Genomic DNA, 13,047 nt, shown 5'->3' with positions numbered 1-13,047 from the left:
TTAGTACTTACCTGCATAGCAATCCAGGATAATCTCCCCATCTCAGAATCCTTAATAAGGTAACGTGCAGAGGCTCAAAAATAAGGACATGGCCAGGCACAGTGGCTCACACCTATAATCCCAGCACTTGGGTGGCTGAGGCAGGTGGACTGCCTGAGCTCCCGGGTTTGAGACCAGCCTGAGCCACAGTGAGATCCTGTTTCTAAAAAAAGTAGCTGGGGTGTTGTGGTGGGCGCCTATAGTCCCAACTACTTGGGAGGCTGAGGCAAGAGGATCACTTGAACCCAAGAGTTTGAAGTTGCTGTGAGCTACGATGCCATGGCACTCTACCAAGGGTGACCAAGTGAGACCGTCTCAAAAAAATAAAAAGAATTAGGACATGGATATCTTTAGGGAGGAAGACGTGACTGATTGCTAAAGCCTGACCTTTCTGTGGCCTAAAGGTAGAGGCTAAGAGAAGAGACCCGAGTTCGTACATCCTACTTTGGCCTCATAGGGTTTCCCAGGGTCCTGGGCCTCCCTTTATTTAAACTACCAAATACGATAGAATACTCCATTTCCGGGCGGCACCTGTGGCTCAAAGGGGTAGAGCGCTGGTCCCATATGCCAGAGGTGGCAGGTTCATGCCCAGCCCTGGCCAAAACCCACAAAAATAAATAAATAAACAAATAAATAAATAAATAAAAAGAATACTCCATTTCCAATCACACTGACAACCTCTAGATAATCAAGTAATTTATAGGAGGTTTTTTGAACTGCCTTAAAACACCCTTTTGGAGAATCTACAAAGAGATATTTAAATTTGACCTGTGTTTGACTCAAACATACCAGGAAAACTAAACTATTTACAGGCAATGTCAACATCTATAGGTGCCTGGGGAAACTGCATCATGTTAATTTACCATCTTTTGATCACCCATTGCTGGGAGATGTTGTTAATTGTGTAGGTCTTCAACAATCTATAGATCGGAAGTTGGTAGCATTTGAAAAAAGAAAAATTTGGTGGCATTTGAATGTTTACATTTGGCCTCTAAGTATTACTACTATGACTTACCCTAAAATCTATTCTGATCTAAGTCATCTGGCTTGCTGGCCTCTGCCAGCCAAATATACTGGACAATTATGCAACATTGGACTTCGCTTCATTTAGGCACACATATTTAGCTTTATCTTATCCAGAGCAGCAATACAGCAATGCAACTTGGAAATGCAAAAGAAACAGACCTCAGCTCCAGCGCTGAATTTAATGGACAAGGCATAAGTAATAAGAAAAGCAATATGTGAAAAATAAAAGCGAGGGACTGAGAAACCTTGCCAGTAAGCTGGTGAGATGTTGAAAGCTTTCCTTACAAGCTTCAAAGCCTTCTTGCTCAGCTTGTGACCTAGCCCTGCCCTGAGCTGCTTAGCAGTAAAATCTACTCTGCATTAATTCTGAATATATTCATAGTGGGAAATGTCCACTAATAATGATGTTCCTGAGCTGCTAATTGATTGTGAAATGCTTTAAGAGCTTTATGACAGAAGGAAGGTACAATTAGTTTTTATTAGATCATGCAATGTATTAAGTAAAAGGGCAAACAAAACCAACAAAACCTCAGCGGCAAGTGTTTCTTTTTATTTCCTGTGAGGAAGTAGACTTGTCAGGTCACTGGTCTCTGCCATTAGCAATGTCACCTCCTTGACAGAACGGAATTTTCATATATTGTCACAACATGAAGTTTTCTTATAAATATGGTTGGGAGCAGAGAGGTAAGTATAATAATATAAAGGGGATGCTCCATCTACAATATCATTTGGCCATCATATCTAATTACCAGAACTCAAATGCAAATGCCTTTTCAGTGTCTTAAATGTAGCGTTGAAAGCAGAGAGAGAAGTCACGATTTGACACTATTAGAAGCCTAGCAAAGAGCTCCATATCTGTAATAGAAAAAAAAAAAAAGGTTGAAATCTGTAAGGCTGCTTTAAAGATATATTTAAATCCTACTAACAAAATAGTCTTTTCTATATGAATTAAAGCTGATACTGTCCCATTTTCTGTTCCCTAAAAGATCTCCTCAGGGAGAAGTCTGATTATCTTCCTTTCAGAATCACCAGCTCGTAGCTCTAGGCTAGCTACTATTCTGAACTACCTCTCTAAAAATTGGGGAGTCATAGATTGAAAAATGTCCTCAAGAAAGAAACCTAGAAGTCAGTGTTTTTGTTCTGTTTTAGTTCTTCCATTGGTTAGATAGAAAGTTTGCTGAAAGAGTTTCTGTATAACCTGGCTTATTGTACCCTCAATGAATCCCCAACAATAAAAAAAACAAAAAAAGAGTTTCTGTATATTTCATCTACTGGGTAATTATCTAGATTCTTTGATTGCCAGTGATAGATACCTAGTCTAAGATAGGGGATATCATGGTTTATAGAGTCATGGTTTTAAGAATGGAGCTGGTCTTAGAAATACCTATATCCGGGGACTTAAATGTTCTGGGGACTCTTCAACTTGTCCCTGCTCCTTTCTGCATTACAGTTTCAAATTTGCTTTTTTAAAAGTAGAATTTCTCCACGTAGCAAAGAACATGATACAGCCTGCTCTGGGCTTATATCCTCCGAGTTGAATGATCCAGATGGAATTGAAACATGCTAGGAAAGGGCTGTGGGTGGCTTGTGTGACCACATGGCTAGGGCAAAGTCTGTTTATAAATACATAAATAGATAGATAGATGGATAATAACAGCAGGTATAGGCTCAGCACCTGTAGCTCAAGCGGCTAAGGTGCCAGGCACATACACCTGAGCTGGCGGGTTCGAATCCAGCCCAGGCCTGCCAAAACAACAATGACAGCTGCAACCAAAAAAAAAAAAAAAATGGCTGGGAGTTTGAGTATTGACATGCAAACGAAGACAAGAATTCTTCAGCAGAATCAGAAACTAGAAGAGCACTCACAGTTTACCTGAATTCCAAGTCTTTGCCCTGGGGCAATCTGTTTTTTGAAAAGAAAAGGAGAGAAAAAGAATCACTTTTATTTTTTTTAAACCATCAGTTCCAATCACTTTTCAAACTTAGGCAGAATGACTTTCACAGCTTCAGTCAAGTTTGTCAAAAAGTAATTTTCTACCTAATTTACTTTCACAGGACACAGACCTTCTCAGAGGCTGGAGGAAAAATTTCTTTCTGACTAGGGTGAGAAGGCAACTTAGATTTCCTCCAAGGTTTCCCTCCTTGTGGCTACTTTGCACCTGTCAGGGACACCAAGGACAGGCTCTGCTTAACCCAGAAGGTGGCCCAAGTGCAGAGAGCCTGGAGAATCCCTCTGTGGTGGGACCAGGAACTCCTGTGCAATTCCCTGTAGTGGCTACTCTGTTAGCCTCAGAATCATGGTCAATTGGAAAGAGAAATTCTAGTTCTTGGGGGTGTGAACCAAAATAAAATCTTTTTTTTTTTTTTTTGTAGAGACAGAGTCTCACTTTATGGCCCTCGGTAGAGTGCTGTGGCATCACACAGCTCACAGCAACCTCCAACTCCTGGGCTTAAGCGATTCTCTTGCCTCAGCCTCCCGAGTAGCTGGGACTACAGGCGCCCGCCACAACGCCCAGCTATTTTTTGGTTGCAGTTCAGCCGGGGCCGGGTTTGAACCCGCCACCCTCGGTATATGGGGCTGGCGCCTTACCGACTGAGCCACAGGCGCTGCCCCCAAAATAAAATCTTAAGGCTCCCTCCTCCAGTGGCTGACTGACTGGATCCCCCTGGCCAAGCGGATCCCCAATTGTCAACTAAAAAAAAATCTTTAAACCCACCTATAACCTGTGGGCTTCCATTTCGAGATGTCCCACCTTTTCAGGCCAAACCAATATATGCCTTCCATGTATTGATTTATGATTTCACCTGTATTCCTGTTTCCTTGAAATGTTTAAAACCAAACTGTGACCCTCATGACAGCAAGTCTTCTTGCATGTGGCTCCAGAACATGGTCCCCAAATTTGGCTCAGAATAAACCTCTTTAAATTATTTTACAGAAATGGTGTCTCTTCTGTTGACAGGAGCTGTTACAAGACAGAGGATACCCGAGAAGGGTGCGGTCTAGGAGAACAGGTCTTCTCCAGGAGACCACAAGGATACACCTGCAGGGTCCTCTCCATGGTGACTCAGCTCTTAGGAATTGGTAAACTTAACTTCCTGGAACTTGGAAATTTCCACTTCTATAAAATCCTATAGTTCAGTGGGGGCTGGAATAGCATCTCCTGCTTGATTCAAACTGGCCAATGAGAAGGGTACCTATGGGTTGGAACTTTTTGACTGTCAATAAAAAGGGAAAGACCAGGCAGCACCTGTGGCTCAAAGGAGTAGGGCACAGGCCTCATATGCCAGAGGTGGTAGGTTCAAACGCAGCCCTGGTCCAAAAAAAGGGAAAGACCAAGCCAGTCAGGGAGTGTGGCCATTTGGAATTCTTCTATGCTGTAAGCTCCCAGCCGGGGAATAAAGCCCTTCCTCTTAGCCGGGGAATAAAGCCCTTCCTCTTATAGACATGATGTTTGGGTGCTCTTTCTCTCCGTTAGGCCTCTTCTTCCTGCAACAACAAAGCTGAGAGAATGAGGAAATCCAGGGTAGCTTCCTGCTTCACAAGGGTCAAATGGAGGTGGAACAAAATGAAAACTAATTTTAACTAAGTAATTTATGACAATGTAGACAGATAAAAATCTTCCCAGAAAAGGAAACCAGACAGGTAAATTACTGTAGCTTTCTAAGTGATCTGTAGTTTTCTTGCTTATCTTCTCTCTCTTTTTTTTTCTAAGCTGTTCATTAGCCTCATTATTTCTGTATATAAATGAGAAGACTTTGTATTAGTGACTAGACCTGAAGGATGATGCCTTTTCCCAGCACAGACATCTTTGTGCCTGGGGTCTCTACCCTAACCAGCACTCCTCAATCTTTTCCTTTGTGCTCCAAATCTAATTGCTGAACTGTCATGAAACATTAGTGATTTTTAATTACAGAATCTAATTACAGTGATAGAAACTATTATGCAGAGAATAATTCGATGCATGCACCAGCACACTCCAACATTCTCATTGTGCTTTTATTTGCCTTCCTGGACTCACCTATACAGGCTGTGTACTGTGGGAGAAAGTTGAGAAAGTGCCGGAGTCTTCTTGCAACCTCTGCAATTAAGATGCACAAAATATGGGTGGCTTTGAGAGAGTGGAGAACGTATGATCTTTGCCAGAACCTACGCTTACACTGACCATTGGGAGGACTGCTAAGTCCAGAGCTCAGTCTTGCAGAGGAAGCTAGGGGAGAGAATACCATGGTGGAGTGAGTGGGGAGGGGCCTCCTGAACTGCAATGGTTCAGCATCTATTTTTTTTTTTTTTGTAGAGACAGTCTCACTGTACTGCCCTTGGTAGAGTGCGGTGGCATCACACGGCTCACAGCAACCTCTAACTCTTGGGCTTACACGATTCTCTTGCGCCTGCCACAACGCCTGGCTATTTTGTTGTTGTTGTTGTTGCAGTTTGGCCGGGGCTGGGTTTGAACCCGCCACCCTCGGTATATGGGGCCAGCGCCCTACTCACTGAGCCACAGGCGCCACCCCTCAGCATCTATTTTTCATTTTCATTCTTTTGAGACTGAGTCTCACTCTGTTGTCCCAGGCTAGAGAGCCATAGCTTCAGCCTAGCTCACAGCAACCTCAAATTTCTGGGCTCAAGTGATCCTCCTGCCTCAGCTCCCAAGTAAATGGAACTATAAGCACCACCACAATGCCCAGATCATTTTTCTATTTTCAGTAGAGATGCAGTTGTTGCTGAAATTTCTTTCTACAGTAGGTCCTTGGTCTTTAAGAGATTCAAAGAATAAACCCATGGACCACAGAGATCAATGATAAGATTGGGGTGGTTCCAGGCTGTCCCCTGTAAGATTTGCTGTTTACACGGAGAACATCGGCCTTCCACAGGGGAGCTGGTTACAGTATAGAGAATTCCTGAAGGGCTCAGAAGTTCCTCCTCCAAAAGAGCACCTGGAAGGGCTGCAGGAGGTGCAGAGATATAGCTATCAAGAAGACAGAAGACTTACTTTCATCATCTGAATCAAATCCAAAGAGTGTCTAACATTTCTTTTGTGCAAGCCATCGGTGCCCGGACCTCCGAAAGGGCTGCGCACAATCAGCCATCCGTGCCCGGACCTCTGTAAGAGCTGCGCCACTATCAGCGATCTGCCCATGCCCAGACCCTGGTAAGAGCTGCGCCTGCTGAGCCTCCACACGCCCTGAACAGAAATTCCGGGAGCCCGGCAACTCCGTGTCCTCCCTCCTGTACCGTCCCTGCCTCCACACCGGCCTGCTCGCCTGGTCAGGAACTCTGGTAGCCCCGTGCTCTCTGGAGCCCTCCTGCCTCTGTGCAAAGCACGTCTCCTGGCCAGAGACTGCTAGAGCCTTGGGCCCTCTGTGCCAAAGTCACTGGGCACCAGGCACTCCCAGAACCGTGTGCACCATCATCCCCCACACCCGTTGCTGGATCCAAATGTGTCACACTCCGGAGCTGCTCCCACAACCAGAAATCCCTGGCTGAGGGAGCCCCAGAGGACCTACATAGGGTCACTCCCTACAAAGATCTAGCAACAATAGAGTGATCCCGCTGGGGTCTAATCTTGGAGAGGCACCGCGCTAACTCTGAGGACAGCTAGAGGCAATGGTGAAAAAACAATCATGAGGTAAAATCAATGGATAAACTCTGGCAATATGAATAATCAGAGTAGATCAACTCCCCCAAGGATCAAGGGGGCAGACACAGCACAAGATCCCATGCACAAACAAATAGCTGAGATGTCAGAAATCAAATTCAGAATCTGGATAGCAAATAAGATCAAACTAGAATTCCAAGCAGTAACCCAAAAGATATCTCAAGAATTCAACAAATTCAAAACCCAAATGACCAAAGTTTTCGACACATTGAAACAAAAAGTTGCAGCCCTCAAAGATCTGAGAAACACAGTTGAATCCCTCAATAACAGAATGGAGCAAGCAGAAGAAAGGATTTCTGACACTGAAGACAAAGCTTTCGAATGCTCCCAAACTCTCAAAGAGGAAGACAAATGGAGGGCAAAAACACATCACTCTCTCAGAGAGCGCTAAGATAATTTGAAGAAAACCAATATTCGTCTTATAGGGATCCCCGAAAGTGACAAAGTGGCTTCACAAGGCACAGAGTCTCTTCTCTGTGAGATTATGAAACAGAACTTTCCAGACATGCCAAAAGATTCTGACATTCAGATAGCAGACAGTTTCAGAACTCCAACACGACTCAACCCAAATAAGACATTCCCCCAGACACATCATAATCAATTTCACTGAAGTTAATATGAAGGAGAAAATTCTGAAAGCAGCCAGACAAAAGAAAACCATCACCTACAAGGGGAAGAATATTAGAATAACTGCAGCTCTCTCTGCTGAAACCTTTCAAGCTAGAAGAGGATGATCATCAACTTTTAATCTCCTAAAACAAAATAACTTTCAACCCAGGATCCTGTATCCAGCTAAACTGAGTTTCATTTATGATGGCGAAATTAAATACTTCAATGACATTCACATGTTGAAGAAATTTGCCTTAACTAAACAAGCTCTCCAGGATATTCTCAGACCCATCCTCCATAAAGACCAGCATAATCCTCCGCCACAAAAGTAAACCCACACAGAAAATTTTGATCAAATTCCAACTTCCACAGTCGCAAAAGGATTAAAAATGTCCACCGGAATCTCAAAAGCCTTGTCAATATTCTCAATTAATGTGCATTATTTAAATTGTCCTCTAAAGAGGCACAGGTTGGCTGACTGGATACAAAAACTCAAGCCTGATAGCTGCTGCATATAAGAATCTCATCTTACATTAAAAGACAAATATAGACTCAAGGTGAAGGGATGGTCATCTATACTCCAGGCAAATGGAAAGCAGAAAAAAGCAGGTGTTGCAATCCTGTTCGCAGATGCAATAGGCTTTAAACCAACCGAAATAAGGAAGGATAAGGATGGACACTTCATATTTGTTAAAGGCAATACTCAATACAATGAGATTTCAATTATTAATATTTATGCACCCAACCACAATGCACCTCAATTTATAAGAGAAACTCTAACAGACATGAGCAACTTGATTTCCTCCAGTTCCATAGTAGTTGGAGATTTTAACACCCCTCTAGCAGTGCTGATAGATCCTCCAAAAAGAAGCTAAGCAAAGAAATTTTAGATTTAAACTTAACCATTCAACATCTGGACTTAACAGACATCTACAGAACATTTTATCCCAACAAAACTGAATACATATTCTTCTCATCAGCCCATGGAACATACTCCAAAATCTACCACATCCTAGGCCACAAATCCAACCTCAGAAAATTTAAAAAAACAGAAATTATTCCTTGCATCTTCTCAGACCATCATGGAATAAAAGTTGAACTCAATAACAACAGGAATCTGCATACCCATACAAAAACATGGAAGATAAATAACCTTATGTTGAAGGATAGATGGGTTATAGATGAGATTAAGAAGGAAATAACCAAATTTTTGGAACAAAACAACAATGAAGGCACAAATTATCAGAACATCTGGGATACTGCAAAGGCAGTCCTGAGATGGAAATTTATAGCACTGCAAGCCTTCCTAAAGAAAATGGAAAGAGAGGAAATTAATAACTTAATGGGACATCTCAAGCAACTAGAGAAGGAAGAACACTCCAACCCCAAACCCAGCAGAAGAAAAGAAATAACTAAAATCAGAGCAGAATTAAATGAAATTGAAAACAAAAGAATTATACAACAGATCGATAAATCTAAAAGTTGGTTTTTAAAAAAGATCAATAACGCCTGTGGCTCAGTGAGTAGGGTGCTGGCCCCATATACTGAGGGTGGCGGGTTCAAACCCTAGCCCCAGCTGAACTGCAACCAAAAAATAGCCGGGCGTTGTGGCGGGCACCTATAGTCCCAGCTGCTCGGGAGGCTGAGGCAGGAGAATCGCTGAAGCCGAAGAGCTAGAGGTTGCTGTGAGTCCTGTGACATCATGGCACTCTACTGAAGGCAGTAAAGTGAGACTCTGTCTCTACAAAAAAAAAATAAAAAGATCAATAAAATAGATAAACCTTTGGCCAACCTAACCAGGAAAAAAAAGAGTAAAATTTCTAATCTCATCAATCAGAAATGACAAAGACAAAATAACAACAGACCTCTCAGAAATTTAAAAAATCTGTAACAAATATTACAAAAAACTCTACACTCAGAAATATGAAAATCTGAAAGAAATTGACCAATACTTGGAAGTACACCACCTACCAAGACTTAGCCAGAACGAAGTGGAAATGTTGAAGAGGCCTATATCAAGTTCTGAAATAGCATCAACTATACAAAATCTCCCTAAAAAGAAAAGTCCAGGACCAGATGGCTTTACGTCAGAATTCTACCAAACCTTTGAAGAAGAACTAGTACCTATATTACTAAACCTCTTCCAAAATATAGAGAAAGAAGGAATACTACCCAACACATTCTACGAAGCAAACATCACCTTGATCCCTAAACCAGGGAAAGACCCAACAAGAAAAGAAAATTATAGACTAATGAATATCACTAATGAATATTGATGCAAAAATATTCAATAGGATCCTAACAAACAGAATCCAACAACACATCAAAAAATTATACAACATGACCAAGTGGGATTTATCCCAGGGTCTCAAGGCTGGTTCAACATACGTAAATCTATAAATGTAATTCAGCACATAAACAAACTAAAAAATAAGGACCATATGATTCTCTCAAGTGATGCAGAAAAAGCTTTTGATAATATCCAGCATCCCTTCATGATCAGAACACTTAAGAAAATCGGTACAGAAGGGACACATTTCTAAAACTAATAGAGGCCATCTACAGAAAACCCACAGCAATATCGTATTGAATGGAGTTAAATTGAAATCATTTCCACTTAGATCAGGAACCAGGCAAGGTTGCCCATTGTCTCCATTGCTCTTTAACATTGTAATGGAAGTTTTAGCCATTGCAATTAGGGAAGAAAAGGCGATCAAGGGTATCCACATAGGGTCAGAAGACATCAAACTTTCACTCTTTAAAAAAAAAAAAACAACTTTCACTCTTTGCAGATGATATGATCTTATATCTGGAAAACACTAGGGATTCTACTACAAAACTTTTAGAAGTGATCAAGGAATACAGCAATGTCTCAGGCTACAAAATCAACACCCATAAATCTGTAGCCTTTATATATACCAACAATAACCAAGCCAAAAAAACAGTCAAGGACTCTATTTCTTTCATAGTAGTGCCAAAGAAGATGAAATATTTGGGAGTATACCTAACAAAGGATGTGAAAGATCTCTATAAAGAGAACTATGAAACTGTAAGAAAAGAAATAGCTGAAGATGTTAACAAATGGAACAGGGCGGCGCCTGTGGCTCAACGGGTAGGGCGCCGGTCCCATATGCCGGAGGTGGCGGGTTCAAGCCCAGCCCCGGCCAAAAAAAAAAAAAAACAAATGGAACAATATACCATGCTCATGGCTGGGAAGGATCAACATTGTCAAAATGTCTATACTACCCAAAGCAATATATAATTTTAATGCAATTCCTATTAAAGCTCCATTGTCATACTTTAAAGATCTTGAAAAAATAATACTTCGTTTTATATGGAATCAGAAAAAACCTCGAATAGCCAAAACATTATTCACCAATAAAAACAAAGCAGGAGGAATCATGCTACCAGACCTGAGACTATACTATAAATCCATAGTGATCAAAACAGCATGGTACTGGCACAAAAGCAGAGAAGTAGATGTCTGGAACAGAATAGAGAACCAAGACATGAATCCAGCCACTTACTGTTATTTGATCTTTGACAAGCCAATTAAAAACATTCAGTGGGGAAAAGATTCCCTATTTAACAAATGATGCTGGGTGAACTGGCTGGTGATCTGTAAAAGACTGAAACTGCACCCATACCTTTCACCATTAACTAAGATAGACTCTCACTGGATAAAAGATTTAAACTTAAGACACGAAACTATAAAAATACTTGAAGAAAGTGCAGGGAAAACTCTTGAAGGAATCAGCCTGGGTGAATACTTTATGAGGAGGACTCCCCAAGCAACTGAAGCAGTATCAAAAATACACTACTGGGACCTGATCAAACTAAAAAACTTTTGCACAGCCAAGAACATAGTAAGTAAAGCAATCAGACAACCCTCAGAATGAGAGAAAATATTTGCAGGTTATATCTCTGATAAAGAGTTAATAACCAGAATCCACAGAGAACTCAAACATATTAGCAAGAAAAGAACAAGTGGGACTTTAGTTCTCTTTCCCGTCTTGCAAGATGGCGGGTGAAAAAGTTGAGAAGCTGGTTTCTAAAGAGAAGAAACCTGTTAATAAAGAGAAGAGGCCTAAGGCCAAGAAGGGGAAGCCCCACTGCAGCAGAAATCCTGTTCTTGTTAGAGGAATAGGCAGATATTCCCAATCTGCCATGTATTCGAGAAAGGCTATGTAGAAGAGGAAATACTCAGCAGCTAAATCCAAGATTGAAAAGAAAAAGAAGGCGAACATCCTTGCCACTGTTACAAAACCAGTTGGTAGGGACAAGAATGGTGGTACTCGGGTCGTTAAACTTCTCAAAATGCCTAGATACTATCCCACTGAAGATGTGCCTCGAAAGCTATTGAGCCATGGCAAAAAACCATTCAGTCAGCATGTGAGAAAACTGCGATCTAGCATCACACCCGGGACCATTCTAATTATCCTCACTGGACGCCACAGAGGCAAGACAGTGGTTTTCCTAAAGCAACTGGGCAGTGGCTTGCTACTTGTAACTGGACCTCTGTCCCTTAATAGAGTTCCTCTACGAAGGACACAGCAGAAATTTGTCATCGCCACCACCACAAAAATTGACATCAGTAATGTTAAAATCCCAAAGCATCTTACTGATGCTTATTTCAAGAAGCAGCAGCTCTGGAAGCCCAGACACCAGGAAGATGAGATCTTCACCACAGAAAAAGAGAAATATGAGATAACACAACAGCACAAGGTGGATCAAAAAGCTGTGGACTCGCAAATTTTACCGAAGATCAAGGCTATTCCTCAGCTCCAGGGCTACCTGTGATGCGTGTTTGCCCTGACAAACGGAGCTTACCCTCATAAAATGGTGTTTTAAATTTCTTTCTTTTTTTTTTTTTTTGTAGAGACAGAGTCTCACTGTACCACCCTCGGGTAGAGTGCCGTGGCGTCACAGCTCACAGGAACCTCTAACTCTTGGGCTTACACGATTCTCTTGCCTCAGCCTCCCAAGCAGCTGGGACTACAGGCGCCCGCCACAACGCCCAGCTATTTCTTTGTTGCAGTTTGGCTGGGGCTGGGTTTGAACCCGCCACCCTCAGTATATGGGGCCGGCACCCTACTCACTGAGCCACAGGCGCCGCCCGGTGTGTTTTAAATTTCTTAAAGAGAACCTAATTAAATATCTAATAGATTAAAAAAAAAGAAAAGAAAAGAACAAGTGATCCCATCTCAGGGTGGGCAAAGGACATGAAGAGAAACTTCTCTAAAGAAGACAGATGCACTATCTACAAACACATGAAGAAAAGCTCATCATCCTTAATCATCAGAGAAATGCAAATCAAAACTATTTTGAGATATCACCTAACCCCAGTAAGAGTAGCCCACATAACAAAATCCCCAAACCAGAGATGTTGGTGTGGATATGGAGAAAAGGGCACACTCTTACACTGCTGGTGGGAATGTACACTAACACGTTTCTTTTGGAAGGATGTTTGGAAAATACTTAGAGATCTAAAAATAGACCTGTCATTTGATCCTATAATTCCTCTACTAGGTATACACCTAGAAGACCAAAAATCACAATATAACAGAGACATCTGTACCAGAATGTTTGTTGCAGCCCAAATCATAATCACTAAGTCATGGAAAAAGCCTAAATGCCCATCAACCCACGAATGGATTAGCAAAGTGTGTTACATGTATAGCATGGAATATTATGCAGCCTTAAAGAAAGATGGAGA

At 41.7% G+C, this 13,047-nt stretch overlaps 1 pseudogene; it reads left to right on the top strand.

The window, feature by feature from the left end:
* The first annotated feature begins 11,351 nt into the window (after positions 1-11,351).
* Positions 11,352-12,182, top strand: LOC128564567 (60S ribosomal protein L6-like; annotated as a pseudogene).
* Positions 12,183-13,047: the final 865 nt, after the last annotated feature.

This window comes from Nycticebus coucang, chromosome 14, assembly GCF_027406575.1.
Source record: "Nycticebus coucang isolate mNycCou1 chromosome 14, mNycCou1.pri, whole genome shotgun sequence".
Lineage (NCBI taxonomy): Eukaryota > Metazoa > Chordata > Mammalia > Primates > Lorisidae > Nycticebus > Nycticebus coucang.
The sequence above is the reverse complement of the archived record's forward strand: the minus strand, read 5'-3'. Positions and strand labels throughout refer to the sequence as shown.